Genomic DNA, 26,497 nt, shown 5'->3' with positions numbered 1-26,497 from the left:
ATTCAGAATCCTGTTGGGAGCCTAATGCTCTGGACAGAAGTAATCCCTGGCTAGGGTATTTGGGGAAAAGTATGTCTAGATAGAGGATAGGAGGGTATTACATGTGTTGGGACCTCCAGACATTTGGAGCAAAGTCACTGGAATAGGAGCAGTGGGCAGCTGAAAGGGAAGAGCTGCTTGTGACTGAAGTAGTTTGAGGGTAGAGTTTTTGACTCAGGTAGCCCCCTTTTGTCCTATAGGTGGTTGTCACCAATATTCATTGTGTCCCAGCCAACCCAGGTTAGTGGATACATACTGGCCACACCCTTCTAGGATCCCATAACTTGAAAATAGCACCTTGGACCATTAGGCAGCACAGCCAGGGCAGCCAGGAGCTCGTGGTAGAGATGTTCCATCTGCAGAGGGTATGAAGTGGCCCATGTGGGGAAAACAGGCCCCAGAGCCCATTATGATATTGTGGTTCCAGGGACTGTGAGAGGAAGGACTTCCAGGAAGGTAACCTGTAGCCTAGCTAAGTGAAGAGGGAAGGGCAGAGTGTAAAAGAGGTAGGCGAAGACTGATGTGAGATGAGTGGGTGAGTTTGACCAGGCTGATGTGCTTCCAGCATTTCTAGTACTCTGCTGTAAAGTTGACCTTTCCAAAGTACATGGCACAGGGATTGGGTTACGCATGCACTTAAGGAAGAAACAAGACCAGAGTAGATGGCTGGCCCAAGATAACAGCAAACCCACATGGGGACTGGACACGATGGGTTTTACCACGCCAGCCAGTATTCTGGCCCTTGGTCCTCAGGTTCCTGTTACTTCCACAGAAGACTTAGGGAAGGGTAAGCAACTGGCAGAAGACTGGAGCCATCTGAAGGGACCATCTCCAAACTGGAAAAGTGAGTCCCAGGGAGGAGCAAGGTGCCATCTGCTTGTTCACAGCACTGGAACCTTGAGCTCCTGCTCCCTGCCAGGCCTTGGGATTCCAGGTTTGTTTCCTTGGGGATCCCAGGCCAAGGCAGGTAAATGACAGCAGTGAAACTTTACAGGGAGGAACTTTGAAGGACAGCACAGAAGAGGCAATGTTTGTACTGGCTTTCCTGGGTGGGCAATAGTTCGTGATAGGAACAGAATTGGGAAGGGAAAGCTGCTCTAGTGGCTACCTTGTGGGTGATGGGGAGGTAGCAACAGGTCCTCAAGGACAAACATCTGTATCTGTGCCAGGGAGGTTAAGAAGCTGTGGGAATTGAGAGAGGAGAGGCAGGTGTGTGGCTGATAAAGCTAGCAGCAGCCATGGGAGGTGGACTGGTCAGATGAGAAGCTGCAACTTCAGCCTGAGAAGGTCAAATCCCCCAGCAGCCTTGGCTATCTCAAGGGCACAGTGTCCTAGGTGGGAGATGAACAGGTCCAGGTCCCTGTCCACAGGCAGCAGAATCTCTGAGCCTTCAGGAACTATGGAACTGTCCCTGTTGAGCCCAGTATCTCCCATAAGGGATCTGTTTAAAGGCTAGCGCTTGGGAAGGGGTCCCCAGAGGTTCAGCGTCTGAATGACCACAGGGTTTTCTGTTCCGGCCTCCAGATTAGGTGTGGACCCTCTATAGTTAAAGATTGAGGGCCTCAGGTCTGACCACAGTCTTTTGTCAGTCTAGTTCTTTTGATGACAAAATACAAAGTATCCCTAGTCACAGAGCCAGTTGGGAGAAGGGGGCAGTTTTTCCAAAGATTGGCAGGGTAATGGAAACACTGTGAACCTCAGTGCACAAGCCTGGCCTGGTGAGGACCCTGAGCACCACCAGCTCGGTGGACATGCTGTACCCACCCATATCCTATGATTTCAAATATATGACATTCTGGGAAAGGCAAAACTGGAAAGTAAAAGTGGTAGACAGGGTTAGGACTAGGGAGGAAAAGAGAAGCATAACATGGAGGATTTTCAGGGCAGTGAAACTGTTCTGTATGATGCTGTGATGATAGATAATACACATCATACATTTGTACACCTATAAGATGTACCACACCAAGATGAACCCTAATGTAGCTATGGAAGGTGACTGATGATGTGTTAATGTTAGCTTATCAATTGTAACAAATGTACCACTCTGGTGGGGGATGTTCATGGTGGGGCCTAGGGAGTATTTGGGAACTCACCTTCCACTTAATTTTGTTGTGAACCTAAAATTTTTTTTTAAAAAACAAAAGAAAAAAATCAAGTGTTTTTTCTTTTTAAAAGAATAGTAGAAAACCCAAACATTTAAAAAGCAGGAAAACTTGGAAGAGTGAGGTACAGTAACAAGTTCAAATAGATTTAAAAGTCCAAATGAAACTAAATGAAATTGGTTGGGCACAGTGGCTCATGTCTGTAATCTTGGCACTTTGGGAGGCCCAAGCAGGAGCATTACTTGAGACCAGCCTGAGGAAGAACAACAACATGCCTCTACCAAAAATAGAAAAAATTAGCCGGACTTGGTAGGATGTGCCTTTAGTCCTACCCTGTTTCCCCGAAAATAAGACAGTGTCTTATATTAATTTTTGCTCACAAAGATGCACTAGGTCTTATTTTCAGGGGCTGTCTTATTTTTCCATGAAAAAGAATACGGTACACATTTATTGTTAAATGAAAATAAAGGAAATTTATTACCTGTATACGGTAATATAAAGTTGTCAACACCAGACAAACTGAATCCTACCTTCAGTCATCATGAGGGCGGCCGCTAGCATCAGGCAGTGTCACCAGAAACAGACCAGCACTCACCACCTTCGCCGCATCCCGACCACTCTGATCCTCCTGTTCTTGTACACGCATCTGTGAAAGTCTCCTCTCTCCAGCCCATGCTCACCGCTCACTCGGACCTCCGCTCCGCCTCCACACAGTGACGTCAGGACTCCGCCTAACGTCACTGGTGGCTAGATGGCCCTAGCATCCAGTTTACAGTAAATTAATTTTCATTCCGAGACAGAGCCTGGGGGGGCCTTATTTTCGGGGGGATGCCTTATATTTCACCCAGAAGGAAACCTGTAAGTAGGTCTTATTTTCAGAGGATGTTTTATTTTTGGGGAAACACGGTAGTTACTTGGGAGGCTGAGGCAAGAGGATTGCTTAAGCACTGGGAGTCTGAGATGGGAGTGAGCTGTGACACCACTGCACACACTAGCCTAAGTGATGGAATGAGACCCTGTCTCAAAAAAGAAATTTTTAAAAGTAAAGGGAATAAACCTATTAGGTAAAATACAAAATGTAAGTTTGGGTTTAGTCTAGCAATATATACTATCACAAGAACATGGCTGAACTATAATGACAAAACTGAAAAGATGAATAAAAACCAATGTGCTCAATTCTAATATGAAGGCAGTAGATGAGCTAATACAAGGGGTGGGGTAGGGGAATGAGGGATGGAGGAGAGGAGGGGAAGAGAGGGGAGTGGGAGGGTCATGATGTATGGCACACCTCTTGGGGGTGGGATATAATTGTAAAAGGGACTCTAACAAATGCAATCAGTATAACCTAATTCTTTGTACCCTCAATGAATCTCAAAAGTATTTTTTAGGGAGGGGTGGGGAAAGGAAGAGCAGAGAGAGGGAAGGTGGGAAGGGGGTGGGGCCTCGGTGTGTGCCACACCTTTTGGGGGCAAGATGATTGTAAGAGGGACTTTACCTAACAAATGCAATCAGTGTAACCTGGTTTCTTGTACCCTCAATGAATCCCCAACAATAAAAAAAAAAAAAATTTTTAAAGATGAATAAAAAGGTAAAACTATCCAAAATTACAGCTCTTTGAATCTGAGGCAAAATTTTAATGAAATGTGAAAGTTGTCAGCATTAAAAGGGAATCATTTGTGTTAACCAAAACAACACCTTGATAAATAGAATAGGGTAGGGAGAGGCTTCAAAGGAAGGTTCTCATGCTTGTATGCCCAATAACAAAATGATCACAAAAGATGGCAAAATCCACAACCTAGCAACAAAGGTCATCAAAACGGTCTACAAAAAAATACTTCTGTGAAGACATTTGCCTAGCAACTTCCTGTCCAACTTGGACTGGCATAACCTTTGTTATGCTTTGTGGCCAGGGATAATTATCTTAAAACAATACATAATCCTTGTTTCACCTTCAAAATCCTTTGTCTCCCTTTACCTCCCTAAATCTCACAGAGTTATGGTGCATGTATTCCCATTGCAATGCCCTATTTCCAAATAAATACCTCTTTCCTTTAGAGACCCTCTCTTACTTAGGTTGACATAAAATGGGGTCAGAAACAAGACCTTAAAGAAAGATAATGATTGTAAAAAGATTGGTGATTCTTGGAACCAGCATGTAGTACTCATTTGATGTCGGCTTTCATGGCTCACATTTTCTTCCCTGTTGAGTCTTCTCCCTCTTTCAGGTAGGGATTTTTTGGTAACTTTCAAGATCCAGTTTGCTCATAAGGCCATCTTAATAAAAGACCTTATGTCTACCTGGAATGATGAAAGACTTTGTCTTTTCTGGCAAGTTCCTTCTGGCATAAAGATAGATATCTCTCTGGGTTGAGTACTCTGGTTTCTACAGAATTTATGTTCTTTCTGTGAGGCATGTCATTTATGGTGAAATCACTATTGGTCTGTGCACATAATTTAATATTTTTGATCTGTGTGTCTGGGTTAAACATTTTGTGAATGCTTCTGTTTTGGTTTGACTTTTGTTTCAAAAATTTTTCCAAGAGCAAAATTCTAAATGGTAGTACAAGATGGCTAATTAAAAACCAGTAGGGTTCATGCTTCAGCAGCACATCTACTAAGATGAAGAAGATTATCATGAAAAAAAAATACAAATATATATACACACACACACACACACGAAGGCCAGGCATGGTAGCTCACACCTCTCAGCACTTTGGGAACCTGAGGCAAGAACAATGCTTGAGATTGTTCAAGACCAGCCTGGGCAATATGAGACCCCAAGACTCCCATCTCTACAAAAATAGAAAAATTACTCTGTTGTGGTGGTATACATCTATAGGCCCAGCTACTCGGAAGGCTGAAGGAGGAGGATCACTATGATTTCAAACTGCATGGCAGCCTGGACAGCAGAAGAGACCCTGACCCTGTCTCTTAAAAAAAAAAGAAAAGAAAAGAGGAAAAGGAGGAACAGGAGAAAGGAAAATAAGAGCTAATAAATTCTTATGGCATGTCAACCAAGAAAAAATAGTCTTAAAAAAGTTGCATAACCAACAATCTAGAGATCTTTTAGAAATGTAAATTTAGGTTTTTTAAAACAATTGAAAGATTAATAGTCTAAAAGGAAATAAGATAAATGTTTATAAAGGTTAGGCTCTCAGATCAAACAGTCTAAAACTTGAGCTCAGAGCAGTAATACAAGGTATCACTGGCATAAAAATTTTACTTTGCGAAATGGACCAAAAGGAAAAGGCAAAAAACCAAAGCAAAACAAAACAAAAATAAAAAAACCTGTTAATGTTTCCCCATCTGGAATATTCAATATACCGGACCAATGAAGGATAGATTTGTTACGAGTTCAAGGCTACTTAGAGATTTTGTCTTTCTTATACATTTAACTAAATTTTAAATGTATAAACTAAAATTTAAACATTGAAAATTTAACCATAAACTTATTTGAACTTGGGAAAAGGATAAAGAAGGTTGTTTCTTGACAAAGCAAATGGCTATGGAAATTGTTTTTTTTTTTTTTTTTTGTAGAGACAGAGTTTCACTTTATTGCCCTCGGTAGAGTGCCGTGGCCTCACACAGCTCACAGCAACCTCCAACTCCTGGGCTTAGGCGATTCTCCTGCCTCAGCCTCCCGAGCAGCTGGGACTACAGGCGCCCACCACAACGCCCGGCTATTTTTTTGTTGCAGTTCGGCCAGGGCTGGGTTTGAACCCGCCACCCTTGGTATATGGGGCCGGCGCCCTGCTCACTGAACCACAGGGGCCGCCCTATGGAAATTGTTTTACCCAAAACTTTGGTCTACAGCTTTTATTAAATTGCCTTTTAGAGCAAATAAAGTTTGGCAAATAAATAGTCATGTGACCAAGCTCCCAATTTGGTCAGAAATGTAATTTGATCCAGCTGTCTTGTATAAATCAGTGAGCTTTTATTACTATCCCATGACTAAAATTCTAAAATGAAAGCTATTTTTTTTTTGTGGGTGTATATGTGTTTGGACATATGTGCATGTGTTATGTTACATCTACATGGTAAAATCTAGTGTAGTCAACTAGAAATCATTTAAATTCTATTCAGATTGGCTCATAAAAATATATAGTAAGTAACTCAAATACCTTTTAGTTCATATAACTTAAGTAAATCTCTAATAAATAAGCTCTTTTAAAATTATTGCTAAAATAAAAACATAAATGCCTTTAAAATTATCACCATATTGGGCGGCGCCTGTGGCTCAGTGAGTAGAGCGCCGGCCCCATATACAGAGGGTGGTGAGTTCAAACCTGGCCCAGGCCAAACTGCAACAAAAAACAGCCGGGCATGTGGTGGGTGCCTGTAGTCCCAGGTATTCGGGAGGCTGAGGCAAGAGAATTGCCTAAGCCCAGGAGCTGGAGGTTGCTGTGAGCTGTGATACCACAGCACTCTACTGAGGGTGACAGAGTGAGATTCTGTCTCTAAAAAAAAAAAAAATATATATATATATATATATATATCAGCATATGTTTTTGCCTGGGTTCACTGGCCAGGCATTTTTTTTTTTTTTTTTTACTTTTTCCTTGTTAAACTATCTGTTACTTATTAAAATTTTTGCAAAGGTATAACTCCTAACAGAACAACGCTGGCTCAGCACTTTGAGATGATGGCAAAAGACTATGGAACAGACAAAATTGAACTTACTAATGGACTTACTAACTCTAGTTAGATTTAGCTTCAAGAGCCACTCCTTTCATACCTCTCTTGTATATGGCTAAAAGGGTCTTGACACTGATTCCTAGTTGTCAATCATTCCCCTCAATGTGGGACATAATCAGGATCCAGGGCAGGTCTACCTTGGCATCAAGGGACAATCAAAACATAACTACAGGTTGATTAATCAGTGATGCTTTCAGAGAAAGATCTTGATCAAAAGGGAGAAATGGGAAAGTTGTCAGAATCAAAGTGGAGGAACCTATGTTAAAATAAAACAAGCTCTGACAGAGCCAGAGAAGGCTGTGAGGAGAATGTTCTCATGCTACCACATCTGACTGCAAACTATCACAAAAGACTGCAAACCCACAATCTAGTCACTGAAGCCTTATACACAAGAAAATGAGGACATCTGCCCAGCAACTACCTGTCCCAACCTTGTAATAGTATCACCCTTATTATTGATCTTGGTAGCCAGGGATAATTATCTTAAAACAATCATGTAATCCTCCTCATTTTCCTTTAAAAACCTTTGTCTCCTTTTACCACCCTGAATGTTCACATAATTTACTATGGCATGCATAGTCCCATGGCAATGCCTTATTCCTGAATAAATATCTTTTGCTTTTAGAGAGCCTCTCTTTGTTATTTAGGTAGACAGAAGAAAAGAAATCGTTAGGAATAAAGAGGATCGGTACAAGGTAATGAAAGATTAAATATATCAGGAATAACAGTTCTATCACTGAATGTGCCTGATGAAATACAAAGTATATAAAACAGAAGTTAATGGAGGAGCCATAGTAAAATACCACTACGCACAAGCAGAACAGCTGAAATTAAAAACCAGACAACACCAGATCAGGTGAGCAAGGGGGGCGACTAGAACTCTTAAATACTAGTGATAGGAGTGTAATATGGTTCAAGCACTTTCAGAAAAGTTCTAACAGTTTCTTATAAAAACCGAACCAATACTTTTTCATTCCTTGAGAATTCCACACTTAAGGGAAGTGAAAGCAAATGCCCTTTGACTTGTGTGAGAATGGTCATCACAGCTTTTTTTTTTTTTTGTAATAACCCCAAACTATAAACATCCCAAGGACTCATTAACAAGAGAATGGATAAACGAACTGTACCATATTTTTAAAATGGAATACTAACAATAAAAAGGAATGAACTCCTAATGCACACAACAAAATTTAAGACTCAAAAATGTACTAAATGGCAGAAGCCTTATAAAAAAGAATACTTATGATTCCATTCATATGTGGGTCATTATGAAAGTTTGACATACACAAAAATCAAGAAATGTAAAATCTGCATGGACAGAAATAAATGAAGCCCTCCCAGCAACACCAATAAACTGAGCAAGTTGAAACTTGCACAGGTGAATCAGAAAGGATGCTGTCAGGCCGGGTGGGGTGGCTCACACCTGTAATCCCAGTCGCCCCCTGTGCTCACCTGATCTGATGTTGTCCGGTTTTTAATTTCAGCTGTTCTGCTTGTGTGTAGTGGTATTTTACTCTGGCTCCTCCATTAACTTTTGCTGGGAGGCCAAGATGGCAGATTGTTTGAGCTCAGGAGTTCTTGAGACTAGCCTGAGCAAGAGTGAGACCCTGTCTCTACTTAAAATAGAAAAATTAGTCTGGCGTTTTGGCAGGTGCCTGTAGTCCCAGCTACTCAGGAAGCTGAGGCATGAGGATTGCTTGAACCCAAGGGTTTGAGGTTGCTGTGAACTATGAAGACATCATAGCACTCAAAGACAAGGCGACAGAGTGAGACTCTGTCTCAAACAAACAAACAAGGTTGCTGTCAACCGTGTTTCTTGGAAATGAAATAATGGACCATGACACAGGCAGTCTCAAAACTTTCATAGTGACCTGCATATAAAGTTCTAAAACAGGCTACATTGTCAGGCGTGGTGACTCATGCCTGTAATCCTAGCACTCTGAGAGGCCAAGGCAGGTGGATTGCTTGAGCTCAGGAGTTCAAGACCAGCCTGAGCAAGAGCAAGACCCTGTTACTACTAAAAAAAAAAAAGAAAAGAAAAAAGAAAAACTAGTTGGGCATTGTGGCAGGTGCCTGTAGTCCCAGCTACTGGGGACTGATAAAATACAAAGTATTTCTCTTTCCTCAGAAAGAGAATTGCTTGAGTCAAAGAGTTTGAGGTTGCTGTGAGCTATCATGCCACTGGCACTCAACCCCAGGGTGACCGAGTGAGACTCTGCCTCAAAATAAATAAATAAATAATAAAATAGGCTGCATTACTCTGTGGCTAAAACAAACAAACAATCAAGGCGGTGATTGTTTCTGTGGATGGGATGGAGTGAGGATTGTTGGGTAAAGGCATAGGGAAACTTTCTGTGGCAACAGCAATGTTTCATAACTTATAAGAAAATTTGGTTACATATTGTATACATTTGGCAAAAATGTGTTCTTTTTATTACATGTGAACTTTGTTTTTGAAAAATCATAAATTTGAACTCTAGGTAATGATATGCTTATTAAAGTGTTTAGGAATAAAGCATGTTAATTTCTGCAACTATCTTTGAAATGCACCAAAAAATATGGATTGAGCCGGGTTCTGTGGCTCAGGCCTGTAATCCTGCGCTTGGGAGGCTGAGGTGGGTAGATAGCCTGAGCTCACAGGTTCGAGGCCAGTCTGAGCCAGAGTGAGACCCTGTCTCTGAAAAAAAGTAGCTGGGCATTGTGACAGGCACCTGTAGTCCCAGCTGCTTGGGAGGCTGAGGCAAGAGAATAGCTTGAAGCCCAAGAGTTTGAGATTGCTGTGAGCTATGACGCCATAGCATTCTATGGAGGGCAACAAAGTGAGACTCTGTCTCCAAAAAAAAAAAAAAAGTATTGATAGATGGATAGAGGGAGGGACAGATGGATATATGATAAAGCAAATGTGGCACAATGTTAATTATAGAATCTAGAGTGGCTTATGGGTGTTCACTTTGTAATTCAACAGTTTTGTGTGTTTGAAATTTCTCATGATATAACACTGGGGAAAATAATAGGACAGAGAGAAATCAGCATACCCACCTTTATAATGGGTAATCTCAGCCCACCTCCTTCAGTTGTTGCAACAAGCATCTTACCTTCAAGAGACAAGAGTTAAACTGTTAACTTATCTCTGAACAGTGAGAAAATTCAAATGTCTTCAGTTGTGCTGGGGTGGGGTGGGGGAGATAGTGCCAGGGAGACCATCTTTCAGGAATGAAGAGGAAATAAGGCATTTTCATACCAGGGATGGCTAAGAGCATCTCCTCAGCAGACCTGCATCAAAGGACATTCTAAAGGGTATGCTTCATGCAAAAGGAATGGATCCCAAGTGAAAGGGCTGAGATGCAAGGAGGAATAAGAGCTAAGAAGATGATAAATATGCGGGTAAACCTAAATGAATGACAGTTACAATAATGCTTCATGGACGTTGCAGGTCGAGTTCCTCAGTAAGCAGACTCTGAGACACAGATTTGCATTCAATACATTTCTGGGGGAGCAATCCTGGGATCCATGCCTGTGGTGAAGAGGGGGCAGTGGCTGGGCAGAAAGAGAGGTTGAGCTGAGATGCTCTACCTAGGATGGTTGGATGTCACAGCCGAGGCCTCAGCCAACCCCACAGGGAGCTCTGGAGCGGAACTGACCCTTCGGAGTATGCCACATTTAGGCAAGGGTGCTGGGATTTTATACCACGCATTGGATATGGGTTTCCCTTGGAAAGGGATGCGACCTTGGACGCTGGGGGCTGTCTTCATCTGAGAGAGATTCCTGGAGAGTGACTGAGCTGAACCACCAGGCAGAATACTCCAGGCTGAGGGAAGTGTAATAGCTTTATCATGGGTGGCGTGGGCGGTCTGGGGTGGGGAGATCTGGGTGCCACATCTCATCATGCATTATGTAGAATTGATAAAGGACATCAAAGACAAAAACCAGGCAGGCAATAATAACATGCCACAACAACAAGGAGACAAATACTCCAATTTAAAAATGGGCAAAGGACGTCAGTAGACATTTCTCCAAGAAGATAAACAAATGGCCAATGGGCACATGAAAACAGGCTCACCATCATTAGTCATTAGAGAACTGCAAATCAAAAATACAATAAAGTATCATTTCACATTCAGTAAGATAGAGGTTTTTTTGAAAGAAACTGAACATATTGGCAAAGATGTGGAGAAATTGGAACCTTCATACACTGCTTCATGGAAGCAGTAAATATGCCTGTTCATGTATCATCTACCTCCATGTCTAGAAATAGTAAGTATTTTTTGAATGAGGTAGTGAAAAACAAATACTTGTATATACATTTTTCCCTTCCTCTTGAAGGCCTGAATATGGATATGAGATTTTATATTTCCTTTTGTCCTTAGAAGTGTAATATTCACTCCACTGATGTTTTCCCAGAGTCTGCCTTGTTACTCCTCTCCACGAGCACCAAGGTTCTCATCCTTCTTTCATAGATGAAAAGCCTCCCTTTGAGTGCCTTCAGGAACTGACAGGTCCTGGACTCAAAGCCCTGGTGCTCTGGGTGTGGCTACACAAAGAATGAACAGAACCTCAGGCTCTAGGTTATGGATTCCCTTTGCCTTGTAGCTACCACCCTATGTGCCCTGCTAAGCCTGAACCTTCTCTTACATGTGGTTCTTGTGGAACCGGCTGTGGTCTCAGAGATTAAGCAATTTACCAAGAGCAGCCAGCCAATGAGAGGGAGCTGGGAGTTGAAGCCGTGTCTCCTAGCTCCAGCCGTGTCTCCTAGCTCCTGTGTACTGTGCCTTGTACTCTGCTACTGCCCCTCTAGTCAGCCCTCACGAGGGCTGCCTGGGGTTGTTAAGAAGCCTTCAGCTGCAAGAAACAGAAAAGGGACAGGTGGCTTTGTCAACAAGTAGCCCAGAGGCAAGGGCTTCCAGGACAGGTGTCCGCATCAGCTCAGGGTGAACAATGGAGCTATAGGAGCATCTCCCTTCCTTCCTTCCCTCCTGGGTGGCTACTTCAGATCTAGCCACACATGTCTCCTCACACAGTGTGTCCAGAGGCAGAAAAGAGCAGTTTCTCTTCGTACACCTGTCTGTCTTTAGCAGTATGCATTTTGATTTATGACAGTCCACTTGAAATTAATACTTTGCTGCTTCCCAAAACTCAAGCATCATGCAACCATTAAACTACCTCCAGCCCTTCGTGCTATGCTGTTTTTGTTTTTTTTTTTTTTGAGACAGAGTCTCACTGTGTTGCCCAGCTCACAGTAACCTCAAACTCTTGGGCTCAAGCGATTCTCCTGCCACAGCCTCCCAAGTAGCTGGGACTATAGGTGCCCACCACAATGCCTGGCTATTTTTTTGTTGCAGTTGTTTAACTGGCCCGGGCCAGGTTTGAACCTGCCACCCTCTGTATATGTGGCTGGCGCCGTAACCACTGTGCTATGGGCACCACGCCTGTGCTATGTTTTTTAATGTATTTTACTTGTTTTTTGGGGTGGTGGTGGTGGTGTTTCGTTTCTTTGAGACGGGGTCTTGCTCTTTGTCACTGGGTAGAGTACAGTAGCATCATCATTGCACTCACTGCAATATCAAACTCCATTTCAAGTGATCCTTCTTCCTCAGCCACCCAAAGTTCTGGGATTACAGGCATGAGCCACCATGCCTATCCATAGATCTTCTAAAATAGATAAATCATGTTTATCTATTTTACTTTCATACATGTTGTAAATCCCAAGCAACAGATTTAGTATTATTGTAGTTACTTCAAAAAATCAATATTTATTTCTATTTTTCCCTATATTTAGCCTTTCTGGGGCTCTTTATTCCTTCATGTAGTACGATACTTCCATTTGGGATAATTTCTGTGTAGTTTCGAGAACTTCTTAAGTACTTTTCACAGTGCATGTCTGCTGTTGATAAATGTTTCCCTTTTGAAGAAAAAAATCTAAAATCATGTTTATTGTATGTTTATTTTTCATTTATATCTGATGGATGACCTTCTGATATTAGGGTTCTTTTTTGTTCTTCTAGCAGTCACACTATCTGGTTCTCATGAACCTCTCTGCAGTCTCAGAGAGATTAAGTGACCACATTAAAGATGTTAATTCCATTGTCCTCTAACTTCCATAGTTTTAATTAAAGTCAAGAGGCTTGCAACCATTTTACTTCTCTGAAAATAACATTCTTTTTATCTCTGGCTGTAGAACTTTTTTTTTTCTTTGTCTAGGACTTTCAGCAAGTCGTTTACAATTGCCTATATGTGGCTTGGTATTTGTTCTTCTCAATTATTGTCTTTGGGGTTCACAGAGCTCACAGCTCTGAGAGTTGCTGTCTTTAATCAGACTTGAAAATTCTCAGTCATTGTTGCTTTAAGGGTTGCTCTGTCCCTTTCTCTTTTCCTCACTGTGAGGGTGGCAGGTGCACTGTTAGCATTTGTCTTTTTGCTCAGTTTGGATTCTCTCTACTCTTTTTCTCTGTGTTTCAGGTTAGATCTTAGACTGAACTGTCTTTGAGATCACTGATCCTGCCATCTCTTGTTTCTGGACTGCGCTCAAATGCATCCAATGAGTTCTTTCCAGATATTTTATACTGGAGTTCTAGAATGGTCTTTTATAGACTTAGTCTATTGAAATATTTTCCTCTTGTCATCCATCTTGTCTACTCTTCCTCTATTTTGCTTATTCTTTTTTACATAAATTAATTCATTATTGGAGGCTAGTGATATTTGGAAAGGTGGCGCTTATACCAGTCTTTAGTTCCTTCAGTTGTCTGATGGTGGATTTTCCTATTTGGAGGATGTGGTGTTGGTGGTGGCAGGAACCACAGTGTTAGGTTCCCGTAGCTTCTCTTTTCGTCTTGGTTTTGGCCACGGAAGGAGCAAGTATACTTGGTGTGCTGGCTGATTTCAATTTTCTTCACCATTTTCTTGAGGGAGGCACCCATAGTGGTTCCTGTATTTGTCGATGATTCCATTTTTCTTGGTGCATTTAGCCATGGCACTACTAGCTAGGTCCAAGCCCAGGGCTATTTTGTTTAATATACAGATACTCCTTGACTTATAATGAAGTTATAGCCCAGTAAACCCATTGTTAAGTTGAAAATATCATATAAATGTAATTTCAATTTATGATAATTTTGATTTATAATGGGTTTATCCAGGTTCCATTGCATGTTGCTTGGAGTGTGTATTGCTTTCACACAATTGTAAAGTTGAAAAATTATAAGTTAAACAGTTGTAAGTCGAAACCATCTTTTAAGTTACAGTTATTTTAAAGTTCTTATCTATTAATTCCAATATCTTCTAGACCTTCTCTGAATCTGCTTCTATTGGTTGTTTTATCACTAGATTATTATTCACCTTTTTCTGTTTTTTATATGTTTGTCATATCCCCCTGTTTTTCCTTTTCCTCTGCTCTCACCACAACAATCATCAACATAGAAAAAGACTTCTGTGGCCAATTGTTGGGGAATGTTTAAAATGAGCATTCAGTTTTGTAGCAGACACCAACTAGGTGTCCTCCAAACCAATTCTGACACTGTCTACCTATCACTGATTTAGTTCCCAAACTGCACCCTCCCCTTAAGGCAACAGTTGAAAGTCTGAGGCTTCCCTTCTCTCCACATCCATGCCAACATCTATAGTTTTGGGATTTTGTAATGTGGGCTAATTTGACTGGAGTTAAATATCTCAAAGTGGTTTTGATTTGCATTTCTCTGATGATAAGAATGATGAGCATTCTTTTCATATGTTTGTAGGCCATGAGCCTATCTTCATCAGAAAAGTTTCTGTTCAAGTCTCTTGCCCACATAGAAATAGGGTTATTCGTTCTTTCCTTATTGATTAGTTTGAGTTCTCTGTGGATTCTAGTTATCAGACCTTTGTCAAAAGCATAACCTACAAAAATCTTCTCCCATTCTGAAGGTTGTCTGTTCGCTTTACTTACTGTGCTCTTGGCTGTGCAAAAGCTTTTTAGTTTGAACAGATCCCAGTAATGTATTTTTGATGTTGCTTCAATTGCCTGGGGGGTCCTCCTCATAAAATATTCTCCCAGTCCAATTTCTTCGAGTGTTTTCCCTGCACTCTCTTCTAGTATTTTTATACTTTCATGTCTTAAGTTTAAATCTTTTATCCAGTGAGAATCAATTTTATTAATGGTGAAAGGTGAGGGTCCAGTTTCAGTCTTCTACAGGTCTCCAGCCAGTTCACCCCGCACCATTTGTTACATAGGGAGTCTTTCCCCCACTGAATATTTTTGATAGGCTTGTTGAAGATCAAATGATGGTAAGTAACTGGGTTCATCTCTTGGTGGTTCTCTATTCTGTTCCATAAATCTACCACTCTGTTTTTGTACCAGTGCCATGCCATTTTGATCACTATAGATTTATAGTATAGCCTGAAGTCTGGTAACGTGATACCTCCTGATTTGTTCTTATTTCTGAGTAACGTATTTGCTATTCAAGGTTTTTTCTGATTCCATATTTTAAAAAGTACTATTTTTTAAAGCTCTTTAAAGTATGACAATGATGCTTTAATAGGGATTGCATTAAATCTGTAGATTGCTTTGAGTAGTATGGACATTTTAACAATGTTGATTCTTCCCAGCCATCAGCATGGTATGCTTTTCCATTTGTTAACATCTTCAGCTATTTCTTTTCTCAGAGTTTCATAGTTCTCTTTATAGAGATCTTTCACATCCTTTGTTAGGTAAATTCCCAGATATTTCATCTTCTTTGGCACTATCGTAAAAGGAATAGAGTCCTTGATTGTTTTTTGAGCTTGACTATTGTTGGCGTATACAAAAGCTACTGACTTGTAAGTATTGATTTTGTATCCTGAGATGCTGCTGTATTCCTTGATCACTTCTAAGAGTTTTGAAGTTGAGTCCCTGGGATTTTCCAGGTATAGGATCATATCATCAGTGAAGAGTGAGAGTTGATCTCTTTTGACCCTATTTGGATACCCTTGATCACCTTCTCTTGCCTGTTTGCAATGGCTAGGACTTCCATTACTATGTTGAATAGCAGTGGAGACAGTGGGCATCCTTGCCTTGTTCCTGATCTGAGTGAAAATGTTTTCAATTTTATACCATTCAATATGACATTGGCTGTGAGTTTGCTGAAGATGGCCTCTATCAGTTTAAGAAATGTCCCTTCTATACCTATTTTCTTAAGTGTTCTGATCACGAAAGGATGCTGGATATTATCAAATGCTTTTTCTGTGTCAATTGAGAGAATCATATGGTCTTTTTTTATTTTATTGATGTGAAGTATTATATTTATAGATTTGAACCAACCCTGTAACCCTGGAGTAAAACTAATGTGATCATGGTGTATAATTTTCTTGATGTGTTGTTGAATTTTGTTTGCTAAGATCTTATTGAATATTTTTGCATGTATATTCATTAATGATATTGGTTTATAGTTTTCTTTCTTTGTTGGATCCTTTCTTGGTTTGGGTATCAGGGTGATATTTGTTTCATAGAATGTGTTGGGAAGTATTCCTTTTTTTCCTATGCTTTCAAAAACGTTGTGTAATATAGGTACTAGTTCCTCTTGAAAGGTTTGATAGAATTTGGATGTGAAGCCATCTGGTCCCAGATTTTTCTTTTTGGGGAGATTTCGTATTGTTGATGCTATTTCAGTGATTGATAGAGGTCTATTCAAGATTTCTAATTCTTTCTGGTTGAGTCCAGGAAGGTGACGTGTTTCCAGGTATTAGTCCATTTCCTTCAGATTTTCATATTTCTGGGAATAGAGATTTTTGTAGTAATCACTGAGGATTTGTTGAATTTCTAAAGTGTCTGTTGTTATTTCTCCTTTATCATTTCTGATAGATGATATTAGAGATTTTACTTTTCTATTTCTGGTTAGGTTGGCCAAAGGTTGATTAATTTTGTTAATCTTTTCAAAAAACCAACTTTTTGTTTCATTGATCTTCTGAATGATTCTTTTGTTTTTACTTTCATTTAATTCTGCCCTAATTTTGGTTATTTCTTTTTCTTCTGCTGGGTTTGGGGTTGGAATAGTCTTCCTTTTCTACTTACTGGAGATGATCCATTAAGTTATTGGCTTCCTCTGTTTCTGTTTTCTTAATGAAGGCTTCCAATGCTATAAATTTCCCTCTTAAGACTGCCTTTTCAGTATCCCACAGGTTTTGATAATTTGTGTCTTCATTATCATTTTGTTCCAAAAATTTGGTGATTTCCTTATTAATTTCGTCTTTGACACAGCTATCATTGAGCCTAAGATTATTTAGTTTCCTTGACTTTGTTTGAGTATGAGGATACCTGTTACTGCTGAGTTCGACTTTTATTCCATGGTGGTCTGGGAAGATACAAGGAATAATAATTCTATGCTTTTAAATTTGCTGAGGTTAGACTTGCGTCCTAGGATATGATCTATTTTGGAGGATGACCCATGGGCTGATGAGAAGAATTTATATTCATTTTTATTAGGGTGAAATGTTCTGTAGAGGTCTGTGAAGTCCATTTGTTCTAGGGTCAAACACTACTAATATTTCTTTGTTTAGTTTCTTCTTGGAGGATCTATCCAAAACTGTCAAAGGGGTGTTAAAATCTCCAACTATTATAGTACAGGAAAATATCAAGTTGTTCATATCCATTAGGGTCTGCTTTATGAATTGAGGAGCATTCTGGTTGGGTGCATAAATGTTAATTATTGAAATCTCTTCATGTTGGGTGTTTCCCTTGACAAATATTTAGTGACTTCTCTTATCTTTGTTGGTTTAGAGCCAATTGTATCTGCTACTAAAATTGCAACCCCTGCTTTTTTTCTGGTTTCCATTTGCTTGTATTATACAACTCCATTGCTTCACCCTAAGTCTATTTTTATCCTTTAAGGTAAGGTGAGATTCTTGTATACAGCAGATATTCGGCCTGAGTTTATGTATCCAATCAGTCAGCCTGTGCCTCCTTCTTTTTATTTTTATTTTCTCTATACATACACATGCAGTCATTCTGATACTTCTCCCTTTGTAGGTGATGCTTTTCTTATGTCTGGCTGCTTGCAGAATTTTCTCCTTTGTCTTAACTTTGGCAAAGTTAATCAAAATTTGTCTCAGAGATGCTTTATTTGGATTGAGTCTTGCTGGGGTTCTGAAACTGTCTGCTATCTTGAAGTTCTGTATCTCTTGCAATGCTTGGGAAATTCTCCTCCAAAATCTCTTGGAGTAGAGCATCTGTACCTTTAGGGCCATCCTCTTCTCATTCAGGAATTCTTATAAGATGAATGTTTGATCTTTTGTAGTGATCCCACAACTCTCTCAGGGAATGATCAGTTTTTGCTCTCCATTTGTCTGCCTCTTTGAGTGTTTGGGAAACGTTCAAAAGCTTTGTCTTCAGTTTCAGAGATCCTTTCTTCTGTCTGGTCAACTCTATTACTGAGGGATTCTACTGAATTTTGGAGTTCCTCAACTAACTTTTTTGTTTCCTTGAGCTCTGCTATCCCTTTTCTCATTATGTCCATATCTTTGTTGACTTGGGCTTTGAATTCATTAATTTATTGAGACAACTTTAGAACTACTCTTTGGAATTCAATTTCTATCTTTTCTTCCATTCTATTTATCTTATTTGCAATTCGTATTCTGAATTCAACTTCTGACATTACTGCCATTTGTCTATGCATGGCATCTTCAGTTGTATCTCCTTTGTCATTTCTTGGTGGGGGAGGGGGAGTTGATCTACTGTGGTTATTCATGTTGCCAGAGTTCTTCTGTTGGGTCTGCACCATGTTTATTTTCCACCATTTGGTTATTAGAACTGGTAGGGTGAGATTGAATTGGGGTTCCTGGGTAGTAGAGATAGCCCCTTACCAAAGTGCTAGGCTTTGTAATTGTGGCTTTTCTCCTACAACCTTACAAAGGCCCGTTTCAGAGTTTTGGCCAGAGACTCTGAGGACCTACTTGGTGAGATAGCACATGCTAGTTCTGTTTTGATATCAGCCAACCTCTATTCTATCCTAAGAAGCCACAGTATTAGATTTAAATCTCTACTGTGAAGAGATACAAACAGCTGTGGTACCCAACCCCCATCCTTCAGTTCTTTTCCACTACATAACTTTGAAGGTCAACCTCAGAATGTCCCCAAGTGGACAGCCCCAGACACAGGTTCCAATAAATTGTCTCAGGCAGTACAAACCCTGCTCAACAGAGAGGGGTTCAAGGGTCTCCAACAGCACAGTTGGAGCCAGGGATCCACACTCCCACTGCCAGACTGTTGTCTGCTTCTCTGCTCACAGGCCCAGTTGGAGCCAGGGGCCATGCCCCTGCCCACCAGTCTCAGTCCACACCCAGCTAGCCTCTGCTTGCCAGACCAGTTGGAGTCAGGGGACCAGGCCCCACCTGCCAGTCTCACTCTACTGCCTGGTAAGCCTCTGTTCATAGGCTTTGTTAGAGTCAGGGCATCGCACCCTGCCTATAGGTCTCAGTCCTCATCTGGTAAGCCTCTGCTCACCAGCCCCTCTGGAGACAGGGGACCAAGCCCTAGCCCTCCTTGAAGGTTCTGTTGGAATCAGGGGACCACACCCTTGCTCTCAGGTCTCAGTCCACACCTAGCAAGTGTCTGCTCACAGGCCCAGCAGGGCTGGAGAGCAGCCCTGTCTGCTGAATTCAGTCCACATGGGGCAACCACTCTTGTGCTGTGGGTGCCATCAGAGCCAGAGGTTCTGCACCCTGTCTCACCTGACACAGCCCAAACTGAGGGTCGACACCACCACTGGCCAGGAATAGTCATAACCAGGGGACTGCTCCTCCTCCCACTGAGTGTCCCTTTATTCCCACACTCTCTTTCTTCCCTGTTAGTCAAAGATTCCATCAAGATGGTTGGTGGTCCACACTATGCACAGATTTTCAGTACAAGATGAAACACTCTGTGCTTTGCAGGGGGCAGAACTTCAGACCGCCATGCGAGGGGGAAGGGTGGACTGGGAGTTTGGACTTGTGGGGGAAAATATGTGTTCAATTTTATGCCTGGTGGTGCCAAGTCTATGTTCATAAATGAGACTTCCCTGGAGAAAGAGACCTGGAGCTTAGCAGCTCTTTCCAGCGAGGTAAAGTGAGAGGTCTTTTGTTCCCTGCTCATTTGCAGATAGCCTGCAGCAGGCCTCCTGCTTGGGGGAGGGGTCTCCCATTCTCTAGTTGATAGGGTTTGTACCTATAATTTGTTTTCTTGAATGCTCTATCTTGGAGTTACAGCTTACCCAACTTCTTGGCTCAGGTCCCCCACCTTTGGCTTCATAGAGTACAATTCTATCCAGTTTTTCTTCCTCTGCTCAGGAGCTTCTAAGGGTTGCTACCAGTCAGCCATCTTCCCAGAATCAGTTACATATTTCTTAATGTTTGTCATGTTTTTTCAGTTTCATCTGCAATACTAAAAGCTCTCTGAGAACAGGAATATGTTGTTCACTAATGCTATTCCTAATATCTAGTACATGATGGTCATTTATTATATAGGAGACCAATAAATATTGGTTGAATTGCTGAGTGATTAAGGGAGACAAATGGGTAAAGCATTTAGAAGGGTGCCTGACACATAGTAAGTAATAGGTAAATGTTTGTCACCATCAATATTAATGATGTATTTATGGTCTTCTGATTGATCATTTCTATCCCCATGACCTCAGCCTCTCCCATTTGTAATTCATTTCAGTGAGATTGGCTTCTTTCTCCTTTTTAAAAAGTTTAGCTTACTTTCTTTTTTTTTTGCAATTTTTGGCTGGGGCTGGGTTTGAACCCACCACCTCCAGCATATGGGGCCGGCGCCCTATTCCGTTTAGCCACAGGCGCCACCCCAAGTTTAGCTTACTTTCTTAAAGAGACATATGATGGAAACAGTCTGGGCTTAGAAGTGATGTATTAGCTTTACTAGAGGAGTGGATCTTGAAAAAATGGGATCTCAGCACCCTCTCACTGGCCACTCTGGAACTTGGTGTAGAAACTCTATAGCTTCCTGTGCACTTGAGGCTAGGAGTTTAAGAGTAGCCTGGGAAACATAGGGAGACCCCCCTATCTCTGCAAAAAGCAAAAAAAAAGAAAAGAAAAATTGGCTAGGCATGGTGATAGGTGCCCCTGTAGTCCCAGCTACTCAGGAGCCTGAGGCAAGAGGATCACTGGAGCCCAAGAGTTCAAGGCTGCAGGGAGCTATGATGACACCATTGCACTCTAGCCAAGGAAACGGAATGAGACCTGAATCAAAATAGAAAAAATACACTTGATTTTCATTTTCTTAATCTAAGTATATTACAAAGTAGTTTGTTTTGACCTGTAGATATAGAAAGTAAGTGATAGAGGGGACATTTTTTTCTGGACAAAATGTCAGAAAAATGTATAAATGCACTTTCAACTTCCCTCCCTGTGGGTAGAGTGAGAAGCCTTCCTCAAGCAGGAGTCAACAGCCACAACAGGGTCGGGTGTACCATCTAATCCTTTGAGGCCGAGGGAGCAATGGCAGCAGGATGCTTCTGCATCTGGAAGCATACACAGTGTGGACATAGAAGCATGACGCTCAGGCCTGAGTATTTCATAGGGTTAGAGCCATATTTGGTTTATTTTATCTTTATTGAGCATACTGAATGCTTTTATTCATCTGTTTAGGAAATATATATCAAAGGCTGCACAGTCTAGCAGTTTCGAGTTAGTAGCAGCATAATGTGGAAGACACTGGGCATTCAGATACTCTTTGGATTTCTCACTAAACAGTTATGTGGCTGCATCTTCATCTGGTGAATAGTGACAGTTGTTCTTCTGCTTTCCAGGCTGTGGTGAGGATCAACTGTGTGGGTATATTTGCCAGCATGTGGGAAAGTGAAGCTCTGTATGACCGGAAGGCAGTCCCTTTACTCCTATTTTATGTGACAGACACATATTCAAAGTGTCTGATTTCTTTCTGAACACCCAATTTGAAATTTTTCTTTTCAGCATTCTATTGTTTTGCTCATAAAGGATATACCACCTTTTTTTATCCATTCATGCATTGATGGACACTTGCATCCTTTCTGCCTTTTAGCTACTGTCAAGAATGCAGCTATGAACATAGAAATACAAATGTCTCCTCAAGACCTTGTTCTCAATTCTTTTAAGTATATAACCAGAAGTGGAATTGTTGGATCATATCGTAATATTTTATTTATTTTTGAGACAGTCTTACTTTGTCACTCTCAGTAGTGTGCCATGGCATCATAGTTCGCAGCAACCTCTTGGTCATCAACCTCCTTTGTTATCAACCAAGGTCATCAACCTTGGTAATCAACCTCTCAGGTTGACACTCAAAAGGAAATGCAGGCATCAGGGTTCCAGTTGGATGAATTTCAAGGAATGGTCCCTTTCCTCTGGCAAGCCCCAGTGGCAGAACTTTTGTGGGCTGCTCAGGCTCCAGGAACCCTCAGCCCTACCCATCATGGGACCTCAGGGGGGAGACCATTTCCCCCTGTCCTCCCTCCCTGGGTGGCAGACCTCAGATTGGACTGGGAGTGTGAGACTGCACATCTGTCCCTCAGGCTGGGCCCTGGCACACAGGGGTGGAAGACAAAACTTCTCAGCATCTGGACAGTGGCTTGTTCGTTGTAAGTGCCCTTCAGGTCAGAGCAGCAAGAGGACTCCTGCCTCTTATTCCGTGAGCAATCCCCACCTTAACACAACACCTAGGTCTCCTCTTTCACTGTCAAGAACAGGGACCTGATAAAGGCTTCTGGGGGGTTGGGGTGGTACAGAGACCCTGGATGAGGTCTCTAGAACAGGAAGGCCCCCTCCCCTGTTGTAGTCTGTGTTACAGAGGGCGAGCATTTCTGATGGCCCACTCAATCCATGCCCCATCCCTCCTTCTCTCTTGCCAGCTGAGGACAGTTGAGTTCTCAGGTTTACCTACATCATGTGGACACAGGGAAGGGCACTTATTCTTTGACCCTCAGTTTCCATGGAGCCCAAAAGTTGCTTGGAGGTTACAGAGTGCTCAGGCCTGGCCTCAGCCCCAGGAGGTGATATTTGAACCACCTGTATAATAAGAATTCGCTGGGCACCTGCTCTGTGCCAGGAAGTCTGACACTGTGGATACAGCGGCCAAAAAAATAGTCCCTGCTATCATGGAGGTTACATTCTAGTGGGAGGAAGACAAAAATGAAGAAACAAAATAAACAAATAACAGCAAGTCAGATACTGTGACTATCTAGAGAAAGAATATCATGTCAGGTCAATGGTACAGCACACACAAAGTCTCTGAGATAGCATGTTCCAGGGAAAGGAATGGAAGCCGTGTGGAACGCATGAGTGAGGGAGAGGGAGAGTGGTGAGGGGAGGTGACAGAAGTTGCTCAGTCTGAACTTCTATAGGAATTTCATTCCTTGCCAGTGACAGATCAGGATCTCTGGTGTAGTTCTGATCAGATGATGGGAAGCCTTCTGGATCCTCTAGGGAAGGATTTCTTGGCTCTTAAAAAGAGATACGGCTCTTGGCTCTGCACCTGTAACTCACCGGTTAGGGTGCCAGCCACATACACCCGAGCTGGTGGGTTCGAACCCAGCCCAGGCCTGCCAAACAACAATGACAACTACAACCAAAAAATAGCCGGGTGTTGTGGTGGGTGCTTGTAGTCCCAGCTACTTGGAAGGCTGAGGCAAGACAATCGCTTAAGCCCAAGAGTTTGAGGTTGCCATGAGCTGTGATGTCACAGCACTCTACCTAGGGTGACATAGTGAGACTGTATGGAAAAAAAAAAAAGAAACATATGGCTCTTACTGTTAATCCAATTGCTGGAAAAAAAAAAACAAAAACGAGAGAGAGAGACATAACAATGGATCCACTCTCCTACCATAAACACCTGTAAAGAGATGACAATATGCTCTTCAAAGCTGCATTGGACAGCAACCAAAGCAGAGCTATATTCCTCAAGAGAAGTAAAGCAAACTGAATTGCTGCACACAGAAAAAGAGAACAAGCAGAGATGAAGCAGTAGCTTCACTGGGATGAAGAAATAGAAATTGAAGACACCAAGGACACTGGGATCGTGGGGATCATTTTTAAGTATAGACCAAGAGTCTCCAAAATCTGTGTGAGAATTTTGGTAAGGCATTTGGCTAATGTTTAATCTGTGCATTTTCAGAATGAAGGCCCAGGAGCAGAGGGGTAAGCAGAGACTTCGGGACCACATAGTGCTGAGGACGTGGAGGTTAGAGTTGGGCCTAACCCAACGTGGAGGTTAGAGCTGGTCTTTTCCAGCTGGGGTGGAAAGACCTTGATGAACCACCCAGACTTTAGTTGAGATCTCACAAAATTCACATTCTGAGAATAAGGACTGCATCCTGAGAGTAAGGCAAAACTGAAATCAGCCCATATCACAAAAGCTTCCAACCAAGCCTAATGGATTCAAGGTGACCGGCAGGCAATTTATGTGCCATGAAAACAAAATGTAACACTCCCTAGAGACAGATAATGTAATCCAGAGGTTCTATAACATACTGTGATATTATGAGAGAGATATTTAGGTTTCACCCGTAATTCCTGGCTCATAACTCTCAGAGCCCTTGTTATAGTGGTTATCAGGATATAACTCCATTATAAGTCATGAGGTATTTGTATATTACACAACATAGCTCTCTGTGTTTGGACCTAGTTTGTGGTGACGTGGCTAAATGCACTGAGAAGGAAGGAATCATTGGTAAATATGGAACCCACCATGGAAAATGGTGAAAAAAAATTGAGATCAGCCAGCACACCAAGTACACTTGCTCTTTCTGTGGCAAAGCCAAGATGAAGGGGATCTAGCACTGTGGTTCCTGCATAAAAACGTAGCTGATGGTGCCTGGACCTACAACACCACATCCTCCCTAAGAGTAAAGTCCACTATCAGATGACTGAAGGAACTGAAAGACCAGTACAAGCACCACCTTTCCAAATATCACTAGCCTATTATAAATGGGTTAATTTATGTAAAACATAATAAGCAAAATAGAGGAAAAGATAGACAAGATGGATAACAAGATGAAAATATTTCAATAGACCAAGTCTATAAAAGACCATTCTATAACTGTGGCATAAAATACCTGGGCCCTCCAATGAAATTAAGAACTCATTGGATGGGTTCGATGACAGGCTAGACACAAGAGATGGCAGGATCAGTGAGCTCACAGGTCAGTATGAGATCTCTAATCTAAAACACAGAGAGAAAAAAATGAGAGAAAACCAAAACTGGGCGTAAGAGACAAGTGCTAAATGTGCACCTGCAGCCCCCCAAACGGGAGGACGAAGAGAAAGGGACAGAGCAACATTTGAGACAACAATGACAGAGAATTTTCAAATCTGATTAAAGACAGCAACCCACAGAGCTGAGAAGCTCCGTGAACTCCAAGGACAATAATTAAGAAGAAAAAAATAGCAAGCCACATACAGGCAATTGTAAACAACTTGCTGAAAGTCCTAGACAAAGAAAAAAAGTTAAACAGCCAGAGATAAAAGGAAAGTTATTTTCAGAGAAGTGAAATAGTTGCAAGCAGCCGGGAGCGGTGGCTCACCCTATAATCCTAGCACTCTGGGAGGACGAGGCAGGTGGATAGCTGGAGCTCACGAGTTTGAGACCAGCCTGAGCAAGATCAAGAGCAAGAGCAAGACCCTGTCTCTACTAAAAATAGAAAAATTGAGTCAAGAGGATCACTGAGCCCAAGAGTTGAGGTTCATGAGAATCAGATAGTGCGACTGCTAGAACAAAAAAGAACCCTAATATCTGAAGGTCATCCATCAGCTGTAAATGAAAAATAAACATAAAATAAACACGATTTTAGATATTTTTTAAAAAGGAAAGCATTTATCAACAGCAGACATGCACAAACAAAAGTACTTAATAAGTTCTTGAAACTGCACAGCAATGATCCCAAATGGAAGCATCATACTACATGAAGAAATAAAGAGCCCCAGAAAGGCTAAATATAGGGGAAAATAGAAATAAATATTGATTTTTAAAAATAACTGTAATAATACTAAATCTGTTGCTTGGGATTTATACCACATATAAAAGTAAAATACATGGGTGGGTGGGGTGCCTCACATCTGTAATCTCAGAACTTTGGGAGGCCATGGTGCAAGGATCACTTGAGCCCAAGAGTTTGAGGTTGCAGTGAGCTGCGATGACGCCACAGCACTCCAACCGGACAAGAAAATGAGAGTGAGACCTGACCTCAAAAAAAAAAAAAAAATAAGACAAAATAGCACAAAGGGCAAGGCAGAGGCAAAGGAAGTTTAGTAGTTTCTGAGGGGTTGGGAAGCTACAAAGTATTAATTTCAAGTGGACTGTCATAAATCAAAATGCATACTGCTAAAAAGAGAAGGTGTAAGAGAAACTGCCCTTTTCTGCCTCTGGACACACTGTGTGAGGAGACATGTGTGGCTAGATCTGAAGTAGCCACCCAGGAGGGAAGGAAGGGAGGGAGATGCTCCTATAGCTCCATTGTTCACCCTGAGCTGATGCAGACACCTGTCCTGGAAGCCCTTGCCTCTGGGCTACTTGTTGACAAAGCCACCTGTCCCTTTTCTGTTTCTTGCAGCTGAAGGCTTCTTAACCACCCCAGGGAGCCATGGTGAGGGCTGACTGTATTCCCTGACCAAGGAGTCCATCCTCCTGTCACCCAAGCCAATCAACGGAGAAGCGGATGAGAGATCAACAGTTTCACTTTTATTTACAGAAAAACCAG

The 26,497-nt window shown here is 41.7% G+C and overlaps 1 pseudogene; it reads left to right on the top strand.

Moving 5' to 3' along the window:
- Nucleotides 1-747: 747 nt before the first annotated feature.
- LOC128594757 (60S ribosomal protein L37a-like) lies at nucleotides 748-24,718 on the top strand (annotated as a pseudogene).
- The last annotated feature ends 1,779 nt before the right edge of the window (nucleotides 24,719-26,497 follow it).

The sequence above is a fragment of the Nycticebus coucang genome, chromosome 9 (genome assembly GCF_027406575.1).
Source record: "Nycticebus coucang isolate mNycCou1 chromosome 9, mNycCou1.pri, whole genome shotgun sequence".
NCBI classification, from domain to species: Eukaryota; Metazoa; Chordata; class Mammalia; order Primates; family Lorisidae; genus Nycticebus; species Nycticebus coucang.
This window is presented reverse-complemented; position numbering and strand designations above follow the sequence as displayed.